Source organism: Marmota flaviventris, chromosome 11, assembly GCF_047511675.1.
Source record: "Marmota flaviventris isolate mMarFla1 chromosome 11, mMarFla1.hap1, whole genome shotgun sequence".
Lineage (NCBI taxonomy): Eukaryota > Metazoa > Chordata > Mammalia > Rodentia > Sciuridae > Marmota > Marmota flaviventris.
In genome coordinates this window covers 51,164,046-51,179,747 of record NC_092508.1, presented here as the reverse complement: position 1 = coordinate 51,179,747, position 15,702 = coordinate 51,164,046, and the positions used below count along the sequence as shown (strand labels likewise).

The 15,702-nt window shown below is 33.6% G+C and overlaps 1 protein-coding gene across 1 annotated transcript in view; it reads right to left on the bottom strand.

Moving 5' to 3' along the window:
• The window catches only part of Pde1a (phosphodiesterase 1A), a 256,677-nt gene that overhangs the window by 17,248 nt on the left and 223,727 nt on the right, over positions 1–15,702 (bottom strand). The gene's annotated exons all lie outside the window — the stretch shown is intronic.

The following is a 15,702-nucleotide window of genomic DNA, read 5'->3' as shown; positions in this document are numbered from 1 at the left end:
GGAACTGTTCAAAGCAAGTACAGAGAAGCTTGTTTGTCAGACAGAAAAACAGTGGTGAAGTAAAAACACTCCATTGGTTTGGTTCATCTCAAAGACTTTTAGGTGTTTATCTAAACCGGTTTAAAAAGTTTGAACTTAAAAAAAAAACAATTTATAAAATGATGGAAATACTTCAGCTTTGCTTTATAAATAGCCTAAATTCAGCAGGTGTAGTGAGACGACGGTGGAGAGACAGACCTACCAAAACCAACAGAAATCCCCTAGCGTTAGCTAATCAAGCTCTGAGATTGCAATCTTAGCTCACTTTTGTGATCTCAGAATCATGGTGTTATTTGTAGGTGGCATAAATAATACTTGCGGGGAATAAATCAGGGCATACTATCAAGAGAGATTGGAAACTCCAGTTCTGCAATCATGATATCATTGACTAATTATTTGAAAAATAATCTTAGAATAAATTATTATACAATTGATAATATATCAACAAGAATCAATACCTTGTGAACACTTGCAAGATAGCAGGCACTATGCTAAGGGCTTCACTACTTACCTCCCTCAAGCAAACCTGTGAGGTGGGATTTAACAGCTGTGGAAACTGACATGTAGAGCCATCTGCCCATTATCTCAAAGATAACACATGTCTAGATGCCTCTGAAAAAGTCACCCAGAATTTTGACCTCCTGTTCCATTTGCCAAGCTACACTCAACACATATCTTCACCATATCTGCATATCCACCTGTCACCTGTCCTCTTCTCACCTAGTATTTTCTAAATTGACCTTAAATCTACTACCTTTTAAAACATTGGTTTTGTCCTAAGTAGTGATTTTGTCACCCCCCAAAGTAAAATTGATATGATTTTTGTATTTTTAAAATACACAGAATTCATAATTAAAAGGTCACTTCTTCCACTACTATAAAAAAACAATAATTGATTTATATTGCACTATTTTTGACTTGTCTAACCCAACAGTCCCTGAATATAAGTAGAAAAATTGTCTGATTTGTGTTTTAGACATAAGGAACATGTGAGCTGAGGGATAGCTGACTACTCCATCATTGCCTAGGAGAGCTGGGGAGACAGACCCCAAATTATCCCTCAGAAAAACACTCCCATTAATTGTCCATATTTAACGACAACAGCAAATAGTGCTTTAAAAACACTTGGCAGAAAATTAGTTTGTGCAGTCTTTGACGAAAGCACAAGTTCTGAGTTACACTACATTCTTATTTCTTCATGGTAAAAATATTACTTTTGCTTTGTATAATAGTATTTTCTCAAGTTAGAACATTAGTAAGTTCCTTCCATTTTATTTGGGGTCCATTATATAGCTTCTGTTGAGTATAACTAGAATGAGTTGATTATCAAAGACACTGGAGAAATGTAACATAGGATAAATCAGAGCTTTGGATTCACATTGGTGTTTTGGCATCCACATGATACAATTTGCCTTGTAGATGAGGAATAGGAACTCTTTTAACACTAGGAAAAATATTCTTCCCTTCATTTGCTCTTAATTTAAGTGCAATTGGAGAAGTAACAATTCTGTGTTTTGTTTGTTTGTTTTTGTTTTTGGTTTGTAATGTGCAAAAGATAACTTCAACCACCAGGCAGAAGGAGAAAGTAGCAAACTGCTAAAACAAAACTCCTGCTTCCCAAATGTGTTAACTTTGGCCTGTTTGCTACAGGAAGTGACACCTTATGCCATTAAGTGTTACATAAGATTCAAATGAAGAACTGGCTAAATTATTCTGTGGTTCCCAAAACCAAGATAAAAATGTCTAATTTTGAAGAATACATATCAATCTACGTTAGTAAACTAGAATAAATCCATATACCCAATGCACATGTGTTAGACTCTAAGTACACAGAGAGTTCAATACAGGTCATCTATGGAAAATGAAATATTTCTACATATATTCTTCTGTTAATCAGCAAAATTGTACTCAAGTTGGGGAGGTAATATGTCAAACAGCCAGAAATCTTAATGTTTAACTTCCCTGGAACTAAAAGCATTTAAACAATGTTGGCAGTAGTTGAGCTGGCTCCTTGAAAGAGTTTGGCTTAAAACTGGATCCACAGGATGCATTTGTTTTGGTGGTACATAGGAATATTTTCTTTATCAGAAGGGTAAGGAGGTAAAGGGGAAGGAGAGTCTGAATAAAGGCAGGAATTTGGAAAGAAAAAGTGTAGCTCTCTTGAGAAAATTTTGCAGATGAACCCCACTAGTTGTTGAAGCAACAGTTTCTTCTTCAGAGTGGTCATTTTTCCAGAGGAAGTCTCTAACACCTTCTGAAATATTGTTTTAATATTATTCCTAGAGAAGATTTATCCACTTAAATCACAAATTTATTTTTTGTTTAAAGAAAAGAGGCTCTGCTGCAGGAACATGGTAAGCATGTAAGACACTGATCATCTTTGAAGGCAGAGAAGTGGAGAGAGTGATCAGAAGGGACAGTTTGGCGTGATGAAGATCATTGAAACCCCTCTCTTGCCCTATGAAGAGTGGCAGGAATTGGTTATGGATATTGTAAGACTGGGTTTGTGGAAGCAATTTGATACTATGGGACTTCTCTAATTTTTCAAGCAGGGTGAAAGGATGGGATAAAAATTGAATTTGATAGATATACTAAAATTTATTTTTAAATCTTTTCTAAGTAGAAAAAAATTACATATAGAATACTGATTTTATCAGCAGGTATGAATGTCAAGAATTATTAGTAATTGTTCTTTTAACCATTCTAAAGTAGTGGTATGTTGTCATGGTTTCAATTTGCATTTCCCTAATGGTTAATGATGTAGAACACTTTTGCATATGTTTATTTGCAATCCAAATATTTTCTTTGATGAAGTTTCTGTTCAAATCTTTTGCCTATTTTCTAATCAAACTGTTTCCTTACTGTTGAATTTAGTGATCTCTGTATATATTCTGGATGAGTCTTGAATATATGATTTGCAAATAAAAAAATAGAATACTGATTTTAGGTATATTCATCTAAACCAGCTTAAAAAGTTGAAACTTGGAAAAAATAATTTGTATAATGATGGAAACATTTTGGATTTGCTTTAAATATTCTGAATATTCTGGTAAATTGGATTTGCTATATAAAGTTGGATTTGGAAGAAACACACACACACACACACGCACACTTTTAATTGCTTTCAGTAAAAATGTTTAAGTATGTTTGTGCATAAATCCACTTTGTGCCTGAATGAAGACTGAATATAATTGAACTTGTTTTGATAATGGACAATCCTAAAATAATACAAAATATTTTCAACATAAACCATCAGTTTACTCTCTCTTATACATGCAGAATAGACTAAAATATGCAGATTAAATATGAATCATTCAATTTTATCATAAATGACACTACAGAATCATTTAAAAATCAATTCTTAAATTTTCTGGTTTATTGTTATTTCTACTAAATTTAAAAGTTATAAAATTAATTGAATGTTTTACTTTCAAAAAGGAGTTTGTAACATAATACTGTCACTATCAGAAATCATTTCTCAAATTGCTCTACTTAAAGAATCTCAGAAAGAAAAACCAATGATGTACTCACATTAGGAAATTTTACCACGTATCTGCAATCTCCGGCCTATTATTTTCCATAAAGTCCTGAGCCATTGTATTTTCAAAAAGAGGCCCAAAGATGAATATAATGATCATGTGGTCAAATTTTAAATTCTGGGCCTTGATACAAAAACTTTTAAAGGTTTTGTTTTTAAACCACCTATATATTTTAAATTCTTGTTAAAATTTATTTGTACTTTAACACAAATCTATTAGTATATCTTTACTTATAAATCATAAGTGTGGTGTATGTAAGAAAAAGTATAAAAACAAATTAATGAGTGAGTTAAGTTTCTAATATAGTAGCAATAACTGTAGAAATAATAAATATTCAGAGAATGTTTAGTACGTTTCAAACACTGTGCTTAGTGCTTCAATATACATTATCATTTCAATAAATATGTTATCATTTATTCTTCTAAATAATCATTTTGTCCAACGTCACGTACCATGTGAAGGGCTAAGCTGGCTTTCAACCCCAGAGTCGTGTACTGTAACCCTAAGCGAAAGAATTTGGTCACACAGGGCTAATGCCCTGACCCAAAAGGGAAGTTTTCTTTCTATTGATCTATAAGAGCAAGAGCATTCCTAGTTATATGAAAATACACAACCATTTTGAGTCAGGAGATGTGGCATGAAGATGACATTTTTTTCATCTTCGTGCTCTGAAAAGCTACTAGGATTTAAAACTTAATTATTTTGTATGGTTAAACAGTTTGATAATAAGAAGTGGAGGTAGCATTTTGTAAGAAATAAATCATTTTATCATTACTCTCTGCGACAAAGCCCGTGGTAGAAGATAAGCTTACAAGGACTCAATATCAAGGTCCACGCATTCATATACCTTTGAGGATTTCAAAGTAAAGGGCTGCTAATGCCAAGAAGGAGAAATAATAGAGACTTGTAACTCCAGGTGTAATAAATTATTAAATTACAATCTACAAATACATGACTAAGTCTCTGTCCTAGATTTTTTTATTTAAAGATGTGAGGCAAACACTGTCACCACCATCCAGTGTAACTCTTAGGGATCTCAAATCATACAGTATCCTTGAAAACTTTCTCATAGCAAGAACAATGAGTGGTTTCTAATAAAGATACTTCAAACCTCAAATTTTTTGGATTCTTTGTAGACTTATTTTTTTTTTTTAATATTCAACAAATTTTTCAGGCAAGAGAGCATTTTTTTTGCATGTGTTTTCTGCAAGGGAAGATAAAAGAAAGCCAGGAAAGCATGTCCATCTTTTATAATTTTGTTCCTTATTTCTTCTTCTTTTCCTTTGCCTTCTCTTTCTCCTCCTTTTTTTTTTTTTTGTGGAAACTAAAACCATTTATAATCTTCACAAAGCTGAATATGTAACTCTCACCCAGTATCTTTGATAGATGAAAGATCTAGCAACTGCTAGACTTAAGTATAATTCAAAATTCTATAAGTCTGTACATATTCCTAATGATATTCTGTTAATATTCCATAAAAATTTGTGTTCTACAGTGAATTAGAGTTACCAATTGCGAAAAATGTTGTATTCATTTTTATAACAATTATTCTCAACTTCATGTCAACAAATTTTAGAGGGTTTAGAGGGTTAGCACCCATGTAAAGCAAACAAGACAGGAATCAATCTCACATACCTAACCATTCTTTCATCCAAGATGAGAAAGAATATGTTTTTGCAAGATTCCTATGTGCCTTTTATTTCTCTTCTATGAACATGTACTTTTCTGGCTTTGCTGGCATGAGGAGGGGTTATCTGAAGGGATGTGTAAAGCATCTTATAGTTTTTGATAACAGTGCTTATCTTGGATGTATATGTAAGTTGTTCCTGTTGAAATATACTTGTAAATTTATGCTTTAAAATAAGAGCACTTTCAGAAATCAGATACAGTTTACTTTATCTATAACTTTGGGGCAGGATTATGGGGAGTGGTGGAACTTGTAATCTATGAAGGCTTGTATAATGGGATACCTCTCATAAGTTGTTGAGGATATGCTGTGGGAACTCTATTGTCTCTGTATCAAACTAACATCATAGCTATATCTTAATGTTGTTGTGCTGCATTGATTTTATGAGACTTCTATTTCCCATTGGTGTCCATAGGCTTTCCTTATTGGTGAACTTACTCATTATATTTTATAGCAACCTAACCTAAGATAGAAGGGTGATGTGGAACACAGGGCCCTTCTGAATGAACCCCATGACCAGAGGGATAAGCTAGTGTCATTAAGTGATCCTCAGATTGTGTTTCTCTCATTACCTCCACAAAGTTTTCTGGGTATGAATAAATATTAGTGCAAGGTTTCCAAAATCACTTATTAGCTGCTGTCTTGTTAAAGGATGGGCCCAGCTTATGTTTCAAAGATGACCTTGTAATAAAGTTTCAGCATTAGATCATTGAAGCCTTTCATCATCGTTTTTTCTTTCCCCTCCAGTGTTTGTAATCTTTATTTTAAAGAAAGAACAAAATATGGAAATTAAATATATATGAGAAAAATACCAGCCTTCATCTAAAGGTTTGCATGATTTCTGGGAATTGTCTAGATTCCTATAGTTAATGAGGAAGCATTACATTAGCCAGATTTGAACACTATTTAGTCATAGAAAAAGCAAAGTTCAGAAAGCTGAAGAGTTTTAGCTGTAAATATAAAGTCTAAAACTAAGCATACCTGAAAGGATTACAACTAAAATGGCAATATTTTCTTTCAGAGAAGAACTGGATTGTCATAAACCAAATCTGCTGGGTTAGCTAAATGTTCGAGGTCTATAGAACACTCTTATTTTAGAATTATTTTCTTTCCCTGAGTATTTGTGCTGAACCACAATTAACAGCTAGTGTCTTAAGTGGAAGAATCCTTGGCACAGAATATGTTTAGAATAATGTAGTTCAATTACAGCTTTTCAAAGTATGCAGCTGCCTCAACCATCCACAACAAGTCAATTCCATCTCTTCTTTTCTTATGCAGACACTTGGCTAGAGTTTAGAGATTTGGGGGAGACATCCTCAAAAGGCAATCTTGATTGATTAAGAAAAGGAAGTGATAGAAATCACTCTTGTAGTAAGATCTAGTGACCATAAAGCAATTCCCTCAATTGACTCATGGAATTGCCCCGTAAATGTATTTTGTCATGAGTTAAACATAATTTCATATCAAAATTGTTATGAACAAGAATATTTCCTTGTAGTTCACTTCTTTAAGCTCTCCACATAGTCTAAAGACAAATGTGAACTTAGGAGGATTACTGTAGAAAGTACCAAGTTCTAAACACTTGAGATACATTGACTATTTCATCTTCATAACACTCTTGTATCCTATTTTTATGCTCCTCACTTTACAACTGAGCAAACTGAAACACAAAGAGATTAAATTAATTGTTCAAAAATATATAACTAATAAACAATGATACAGAATTTAAAAAGATAATATTGTTCTAGTGTTCCATGTCTTCACTCCATACTATGCTGCCTCCCTGGTTGTAATTTAATTCCTATTAGATTTTTGTCTTTCCTGAGCATATGTTTTTTTGAAATTAAATTTGATGATATATTAAAACCATTTTTTTTTCCTGAGGGGACCAGAGTCATAGAGTGGGAATAAATGTAATTCTTTGTGAAAATATACTCTTCAATATTAGACATAGCCATTCTTACTTAGCTCATTAATTCTTGGAGCATTCCTTCTACTCCAGTACAACTAACCATTAAATCAGCTTTGAGGGAATCCAAGGAAAATAATTAAAAAACACTTCTTAAAAATATTTCAAAGGATTTTTCTGGAGGAAAATAATGTGACTAATCTTAAATTGAATTATATAGTGGACAAATTTTCAAATCTAATGAAAACAGTACATTAAAACACTTTATCCCTGCCAATCACTCCCACTATAACATATACATTTCTTGTTTTAAAAAACACGTTTTATTTATTTATTTTAATGTGGTGCTTAAAACCAATGCCTTACATATGCTAGGGGAGTGCTCTACCATTGATCCACAACCCCAGCTTCTGCATTACTTGTTAGATATCTGCCCCTTAAAGGTTTTATGAATAATTTTTTTAAATATATATTTTTAGTTGTAGATGGACACAATACCTTCATTTTGTTTATTTATTTTCATGTGGTGCTGATGATTGAACCTAGTGCCTCATACATGCTAGGTAAGTGCTCCACCACTGAGCCACTACCCCAGCCCCATGAATATTTTTAACGGTAGAGAACCATTAAAGCATTTTTCAGAAGAACAAAAAGTAGAATTAATAAAAAAGATAAGTGAATGTTATGAAATTCACACTATGTTTTAGACATTTTAGAAAAGGGACTGGCAGCGTGAAAATACGTGGGTGGCTTTATTGCAGAAATAACAAATTATTGATTGGCTGCTCAACAAAAAGGTATTGTCACTCACCATATCATCTCAGCAAAGAGAAATGCCACAAAATACTATTTAAACTGATATTGAATAGTATAAAGATGCTGATGTAAACATCAGATGAATCAGTTCCACACCAGTTGAGCTAGGTCAAATGAGGAATTTGCAGCTGATGTTTTGGTGGTTCATGATGTTAACTGAGCAATCTGCAAAAATGTGTTCCCTTTCTCACACACAGCCAGGTAGATTTCCAGCAAGAGTATTGAAAGTGCCAACAAGCCTTTTGGTCAGAACAGAGCTGCCATCATGCACGAGATTTTACTTAAAGGTGTTTACGGATAGCAAAACTTACACTTCCATGAATTGAATTTTTTTTCTGAAAAAAAAGAAAAAAGTACTTATCTTAACAATCTAGAGAAAATGTTGTCAGGAAGTTGTGGAAAAAAATGTTTTAATTAGCTTTTATAATCAGCTATGTTTGTGGGGTTACTAAGATAAAATTATAAATATAAATTATGTATTTTTCTAATTTTAAATATAATTTGAAACTTTTCCTACTGAAATCTTTTGTTATCTTTGCACTCATCAGTAGTGATCTTGACATGATTCTTTTTTTAAAAAAATATATAATTCAATTAATTTTTCTCTTCACTTGAATTGTTGCCTGGATTCCTAGGGAGCTCAACTAGCATAGAGATGCTCAGTATCCTAATAAAAGATAATCTTGAAAGATATTAGTATTGTCTACTTACAAATAGTATACAGATTTCTGGATGTAGAATTATACTCTATAAGGAGATAGCAGTCTGATTTCTTTTTTAACATAAAAAATAAGCTCATATACCCTTTTATCACCAGAAAATGACTTTTTTCTATTGATCTTATATAATCTAACTTCAACCACATTCCTTATAGAAGTACAGAGCTAGATGAGTGAATGTGCTTATATAGACTACAACATGACTTTCAGGTATGCTAGTCTTTAATCTCCTGAGAAAGCATCTCGAAAATCATTAAGACATTGCTATTGTCTTACAAGTTATAATCATGACTGACAATATCATTCTTTGTCATTTAATATAAATAATATTACAAGCATTATTAATAATAAATTGGTAGCTACATAAGCATTATGATAAACTATAAAATGACAAATTTGGCTGAATTTGGGTTTTAGAACAATTCTGAATATATTGAAGATTAGATTTCTTTCCTATTTTCAAGACTTTATATTGACTCCAATTCTAGTTTGGGATAGTTACAGAAATATGTTTTAAGAAAAGAATATTATACTCTGGGAAATATACTAATACATAAAAAGTTATAGAAAATACTTATATTTATTCATTTGTGAACAAATTTTGTATATGAACATAGTCTTTGTCATCAGTTCTGAATGAGACTGAATTAAATCAGCAGCATTAGCTGAAGTTGTTAATCATAATAATGAGGGTTCTCAGAGAAAGTTAAAAAATCATCTATCATAGTCAATAAGGCATGTGTTAGGGTTCTCTCTGACTAAATGAAAGAACAAAGCGTGTACCATGTGTGGAGATGGCGAGGATGGGTAGACTCTCATGGAAACAGTTTCTTATATCCTGACAGCCTCCTACTATCAATAAAACCTTAAAGTTGCTCCTCTTCCAAAGCACCTCTCCCAACAGTCCACCTTCTACCAGCCCAGATCCCTTTTCATACCTTTTTCATCCCTTATCTTATAAACCTTGGAGGGGGTGGGATTTTATCATCATGGAGTCAACCAGTAATCAGGAAGAGATACACATCCACTCCCTCTACCTCCCTTCCTACTTTTACTGCTCAGGCAAATAAAGGTGTGCAGGACACACACACAGTATACTTGAAGCACCCTTCAGTATTGCTGTTGTCACAGATCCTCCTCCAGCAAACAGCATGGCACTCTTGCTCTAGAGAAAAACTTAGAAAATGAACCTCTACCAATCATCTTCCACAATTTGCTTCTGTGATATGATCTAGAAGGTAACTTTGAACTTAAGCAAACTGGATGCAGAGCCTAGACTTTATGAAGACCAATTATTTAGATAGTAACTTGAGATCTCTGAGTTTCATTTTTGTCATATTACGATTCTTTCCTTATAGAATGATCACAATAATTTTTGTAGAAATGACCAATGAATGAGTGAATAAATCAATATATGGTATAAAATCTCACTTCCAAATTAATACATTTTTAATATTTTAACATAAAAATGCCCCTGGGACATAGCTGACTTGATGAGTACATTGAAAGCTTGTTGGATTTGCTGTACTAAGATTAGACAGAAGAAGATTTCTTGAAGCAATCATGCTAGTCTCTGGGGTAAGGTTTCACAAGAAACTGTTTCCTTTTTCTGTGATTACTCCTACCTGTGTATTGCATGAAAACTGTGAAAAGGAATGAGAAAATTAGTATTTGTATGTATTATATTATATGTATATCACTTGTAATATACATACAAATCTGTGGTGGCATATGACCTACTTGGCTCCCTTAAACTTCAGTTTCTCCTTATTAAATGAATAATACCTAAATCACAGTGCTGTTTGATTAACAGTATAATGACTGTGATAGAAGCAATATATTGTTGAGCACATAAATACATGCTTAGCAGAATATGAATTTACATAAATGCAAAAGTCACTTACCATATATAATAAACAATATTAAAATTTAAGATATTCCATATATAGTAGTTCTTCCTTATTCATGACTTCACTTTTCCAGGTTTCAGTTACCAGAGGTCAACCATCGTCCAAACAATTTTAATGTAAAAGAAATAAACCTAAGTTTTAAATTGTGTGCTTTCCTGAGAAAGGAATGAAATCTCATATAGTCTGACTTCTTCTCATGTGCAACATGAATCATCCTTTTGTCTGGTGTAGCCACTCTGTATATGCTACCTGTTTGTTAGTTACTTAGTAGCATCTCAGTTATTGGCCTGTTGCTGCATCTCAGTGTTTGTGTTTGAGTAACCTTTATTTTACTTGATAAAGTTTCCCAAATGCAAGACTATAGTGATGCTGGCAATTCAGATATACCAAAGAGAAGCAGAAAAAAAATGTTTCCTTTAAGAATTACCTCACATCACAAGAAGAATGGTGAGTATAGTATAATAAATATTTTGAGAGGGGAGATACCACATTTACATAACTTTTATGACAGTATATTATTATGATCATTCTTTTTTATTATTGATGATGGTTGTTTATCTCTTACAGTGCCTGATTTATTAACTAAAATTTGTCATAGGTATGAATCTATAAGAAAAAGCATACACTGCCGATTTATTAACTAAAATTTGTCATAGGTATGAATCTATAAGAAAAAGCATAGTATTTATAGGATTGGATTCTATGAGTGTTTTCAGGGATCCACTAAGAGTCTTAAAACAAACTTCCTGTGAATAAGGAGAAGCACTGTGTAAGTAACAATGCCTAAGGTTTAATTAGTGATCTATCAAAATCTCTTAACATATCATACTAACTATAATGTAAATTTCATCTTTTGAAAATATTAATGTTCTTCCATCATTTTTTAAATGCTTCTCTTTTAGTGAGAAAGATTTCTAGTCTTGTTTTTTAATTTTTCAGGCAATGATAAAATGTATTCTTTAGAATCTTTCGTTTCATTAAAAAATTTATTAGCTTTTCTAACAATATGCATAATCTTAAACTTGTTTATTTAAAATTATATGTTTAATACATCAAATGAATAGTAAAATGTCGAAAAATAAGAAAATACCTAGTTCATTGATAGTTCTATGATGATTGTCTGAGTACTGAGGTAAGTCATAGGTATAGTCATAAAGGTTTTTGATAAATGTCCTGAGGGTAATGAGTAAATTAAACTTTTATGAGAATTCCAATGATGTTGAAAATAATAACAAAACTATGATCAACCCTGACAATCTCAAGGCATGCTTGAAGAACTATAATGGCATTTTAAGTCAAGAATAAGGTTTTTGTTTTGTTGAATGGATTGTCTGAGGTCAGAACTAAATTGCTCTGAGCAATTGAGGGGATATTATACTCCAAGTGGGAGAGAAAAAGAGATCTAGAATCAAGAGGAATGTAAGCCTAAAGGTTTTGAAGAGAGAACAGAGATGTGTGGGTACAACTGAAGATATTTAGAGTCTTTTCTGAGGTGTTAAGATAAGAAACCAACAAATGTACTTGGAACTGGTTAATTATTGAGGATATATAACAAAGTCTTGAACCTGGCTTCTCTGTGGGCAGTGTGAAGTAACCCTGTCAAACTTTGGTTACATTGAACTCCAGCTACATGAGGGGCACATCAATGAGACAACTACCTCAGAACTGTTCCTACCCACTACCTCTACCCACCCCCCATCACCTGTTAAACAGTACAGCATCTGATCCCACTCTTTTCCTCCCACCCTCTACCCTATCTACACCCCAAATTTCCTTGGTCACTTCTCTTACCTAATGGTTTTCTGAGGTCACAAAACTCCTGTGAACTCTTGCAGTCATTACTCATATTGAAAAGTAAAATTAAAGCAAGTGACCAAGTTTTGGGTATTAGAAAACACAAAGCAAGTGCAGATATCAAATGAGAAGAGGAAGTTCTGTACAATGTCCCATGTATTTAGTTTTCTCTTTCGCCATTTATCAGTGGAATTTCCATTTTTTAGCTAACAAAGAAAGCTGTACAAAGATTGTGAGTGATATCATTTCATTTTGATGGACTCACCATTAAAATCAGACTTCCAGAGAGTACAGTCAACTCTCCTCTAATCAATAGTTACTGAACTCTTACCTGGGCATGAGCAGGAATTGCCAGAGATCCAAGATGAACAGACCCTGAACTCTGTTCTCAAAAATATAGACAGGCATGTGTTTTGTACTAGAACATAGGAAGCCTCTGTGACTATTTTGGTGATGACTTCATTAGTGGCTATCAACCTATGCCAGGATCCCTACTTCCCACCATTTGCAACACTCTCATCATGATATCTCAGATGACACTGTTTCTCCCTGGGTGGAGATGTAGTGCAAACCTTCAAAGGGGAATGTCAGAACCTCGAGAAAGCCCATGTCATAGGAAATGTGTCCTGATCTCTTCACCCCTACTACTACTAATCCCAGTACAGAAAGAAATGCATTACATTTCATTCAGGATTGACCTCAAGGGTATGGGACTTCTGGGGCATAACTTATTTTCTCAAATACACATTCTCCTTGGGAAGGGGGACAGAATGCCGATCTGAGACTGATTCCCAGCCTTTGTTCTGATCAAGGTGGCTTCAGTAGACCTGGTTCAATTTGGAATCTGTGTGTCTAAGATGGAACAAACTTCCAGGTGGCTTATGAAAGTCATTGTTTTGTGGTGAAGGAGAACTACCATTAGTACTTGCCATTCAAGCACAGCTTTAATGAGGAGTGCTTCTCTAACAGTTCCCCAAAGGAACCTCATTGGCTCCACCTCAGCTCCAGACCCAGACATTGCACCTGGCACAAGATCAAATGCCACTGATGGAAATGAGCTACATCTGTAGGGCTCTTTAATGTTCAGGTATATGATTTTCCTTGTTTACAAGAGGCACATATCATCTCACTGGTCTCCAGTACAGGCACACGTGATCTTTTCTTCCATCACTCCCTTAGAAGCCTTGTTTACAAAGCTGATTCATAGGTCTTACGCACAGCTGGAGACAGTCACAGATTTATGACACTGGGGGCTGTCTCGAGGAGTGAGCTTTGATCAGGCAGACACTGTTATATCAATGACCACATATGTTGAGGCTAAGAAAGGCTGTGTGATACAAGAAAGGAAGAGCAACTCCTCCCACTATTTCTCCCACCCTCTTCTGGAAGAATCACCATGAACCCTCTTAAAATCTCCTGTTGGAGATGAGGGTGGAGGATTGGCAAAGACAAAACGTGCTAAGGAGCTGAACCCATCATAAGGTCTAAATGATAAAATTTAACCATAAATGAACATGAGGAAATGAAGGAAAGCACTTGTTTTCCAAATGCAACATACTTAGATGTGTCCAGCTCCTTAATAGAAGGCTTACTGAATGCAAATTACTATTTAAAATGATTTTTTGTATTATTGATGACCCAGAAGCTTCATGCCTTGGAGTCTAAGGATGTGCAACCTTTCACTGTATGTTTTTGAGACATCTATGAACTATAGTTCCAGAGCTAACGTGATGATGACCAAGCACCTGTGAGTTTCTTCAGAACCTTGATGTTTAACTGATTCTCTGCAGCTCTAAGCATCATGCAAACTGTTCATTTTCATCTTGGTATAATTGTAATAAAGTTATAATAAACAGTGTATCTTACACACACTGAAAATGATAATAGGAAATTAAAATGATAAAATATGATTGATACACATCAACTTTAAAACTGACTATTTTAGAAGCTGTATTTTTATAGCTGATCACATTTTTTTCATTTTTATTATGAAAGAGTCTATTCATGCAAATGAGTTTCTATGTGCATATGAAGGATATATCTTATATATAATCATTATATGAACATTTATGTAGTACCCAATCTAAGAAATAAAATATTACTAATTTATAAATAATCCATCCTACCTTCTAGAATAATTCTGAATATTTGTCCCTATAATTCTTCATTTTTTTTCATATATGTACCCTAAAACCTATATTTTCTTCTTTTGGTACTAGGGATTGAACCCAGGGGCACTAAAGACATCCCTAGTCTCTTTTATTTTTTTCATTGTGAAGCTGACCTCAAACCTGCAGTCCTCCTGCCTCAGCTTCCTGAGTTGCTGGAATTATAGGGATGTATCAGTTCACCTGGTTCTAAAACCTATTGCTTGGTGTTTAGTTTTGTTTTGTTTTTTAACTTTTTATAAATGGCATCTTAAAATATTTCAGCAGATCATGTGTTTTGCTCAATGCTGTTTGTGTCATTCATTCCCATTCATGTTTATATCTCAAGTTTATTTTAATATTTTTATACTATTACATAATACAAAGTACAATATATGAATCCTTTCTTTCTTTCTTTTTTTCTTTTTTTGCTTTGTTTTGCTTTCATGAATGATTGTGCTATAAAAATTTTGGACATGTCTTTTTATGTACAAGAGCAAAATTATCTATATAGTAAAAATATGGAAGTGGAATTACTGGGGAATACGTCATGTGCATCTTCACCTTTGCTAGAATGAGAAAGTGTTTGGTGAAATAATCATATAAATTTACATAGATACAATGTGTAAGGAAACCAAAAAGCCTGACACCATTCTTGACTATTTCATAATCACTCTACATCCAATCTGGTAACACATTATTTGAAAATATATCCAGAATCCAATCTCTTTTTGCTTATCACTCTTGCATGCATACAGTTTCAGGTACCATCTTTATGTATCCAGAATTCTGACACACTCTCCACCTTTACTATTTGCTTTAAGCTCCCATCTTTCTCCTGGATTATGATCAATCACCTTCTTTCTGGTCTCCTAGTTTACATTTTTTGCCTCCCACACAAAAGAATGTTTTCCTTTTAAAGCCTCAGTTCGTATTTCTCCGTTTTTTTTCTGAAAGCCCTACAATTGGCTTTCCCATCTCTCTTGGATGCAAACCAATGATCTGGCACCACTTTACACCTTTTATCTCATTGCCTACATCATTCCTACTTGCCCAGTTTCTCCCTACTTCACTGGCTTCTTTATATGTCAGGCAAGCTCTACCTCCCAGATGATGTGGTGGCCACTTCCTTTGTAAGAAAA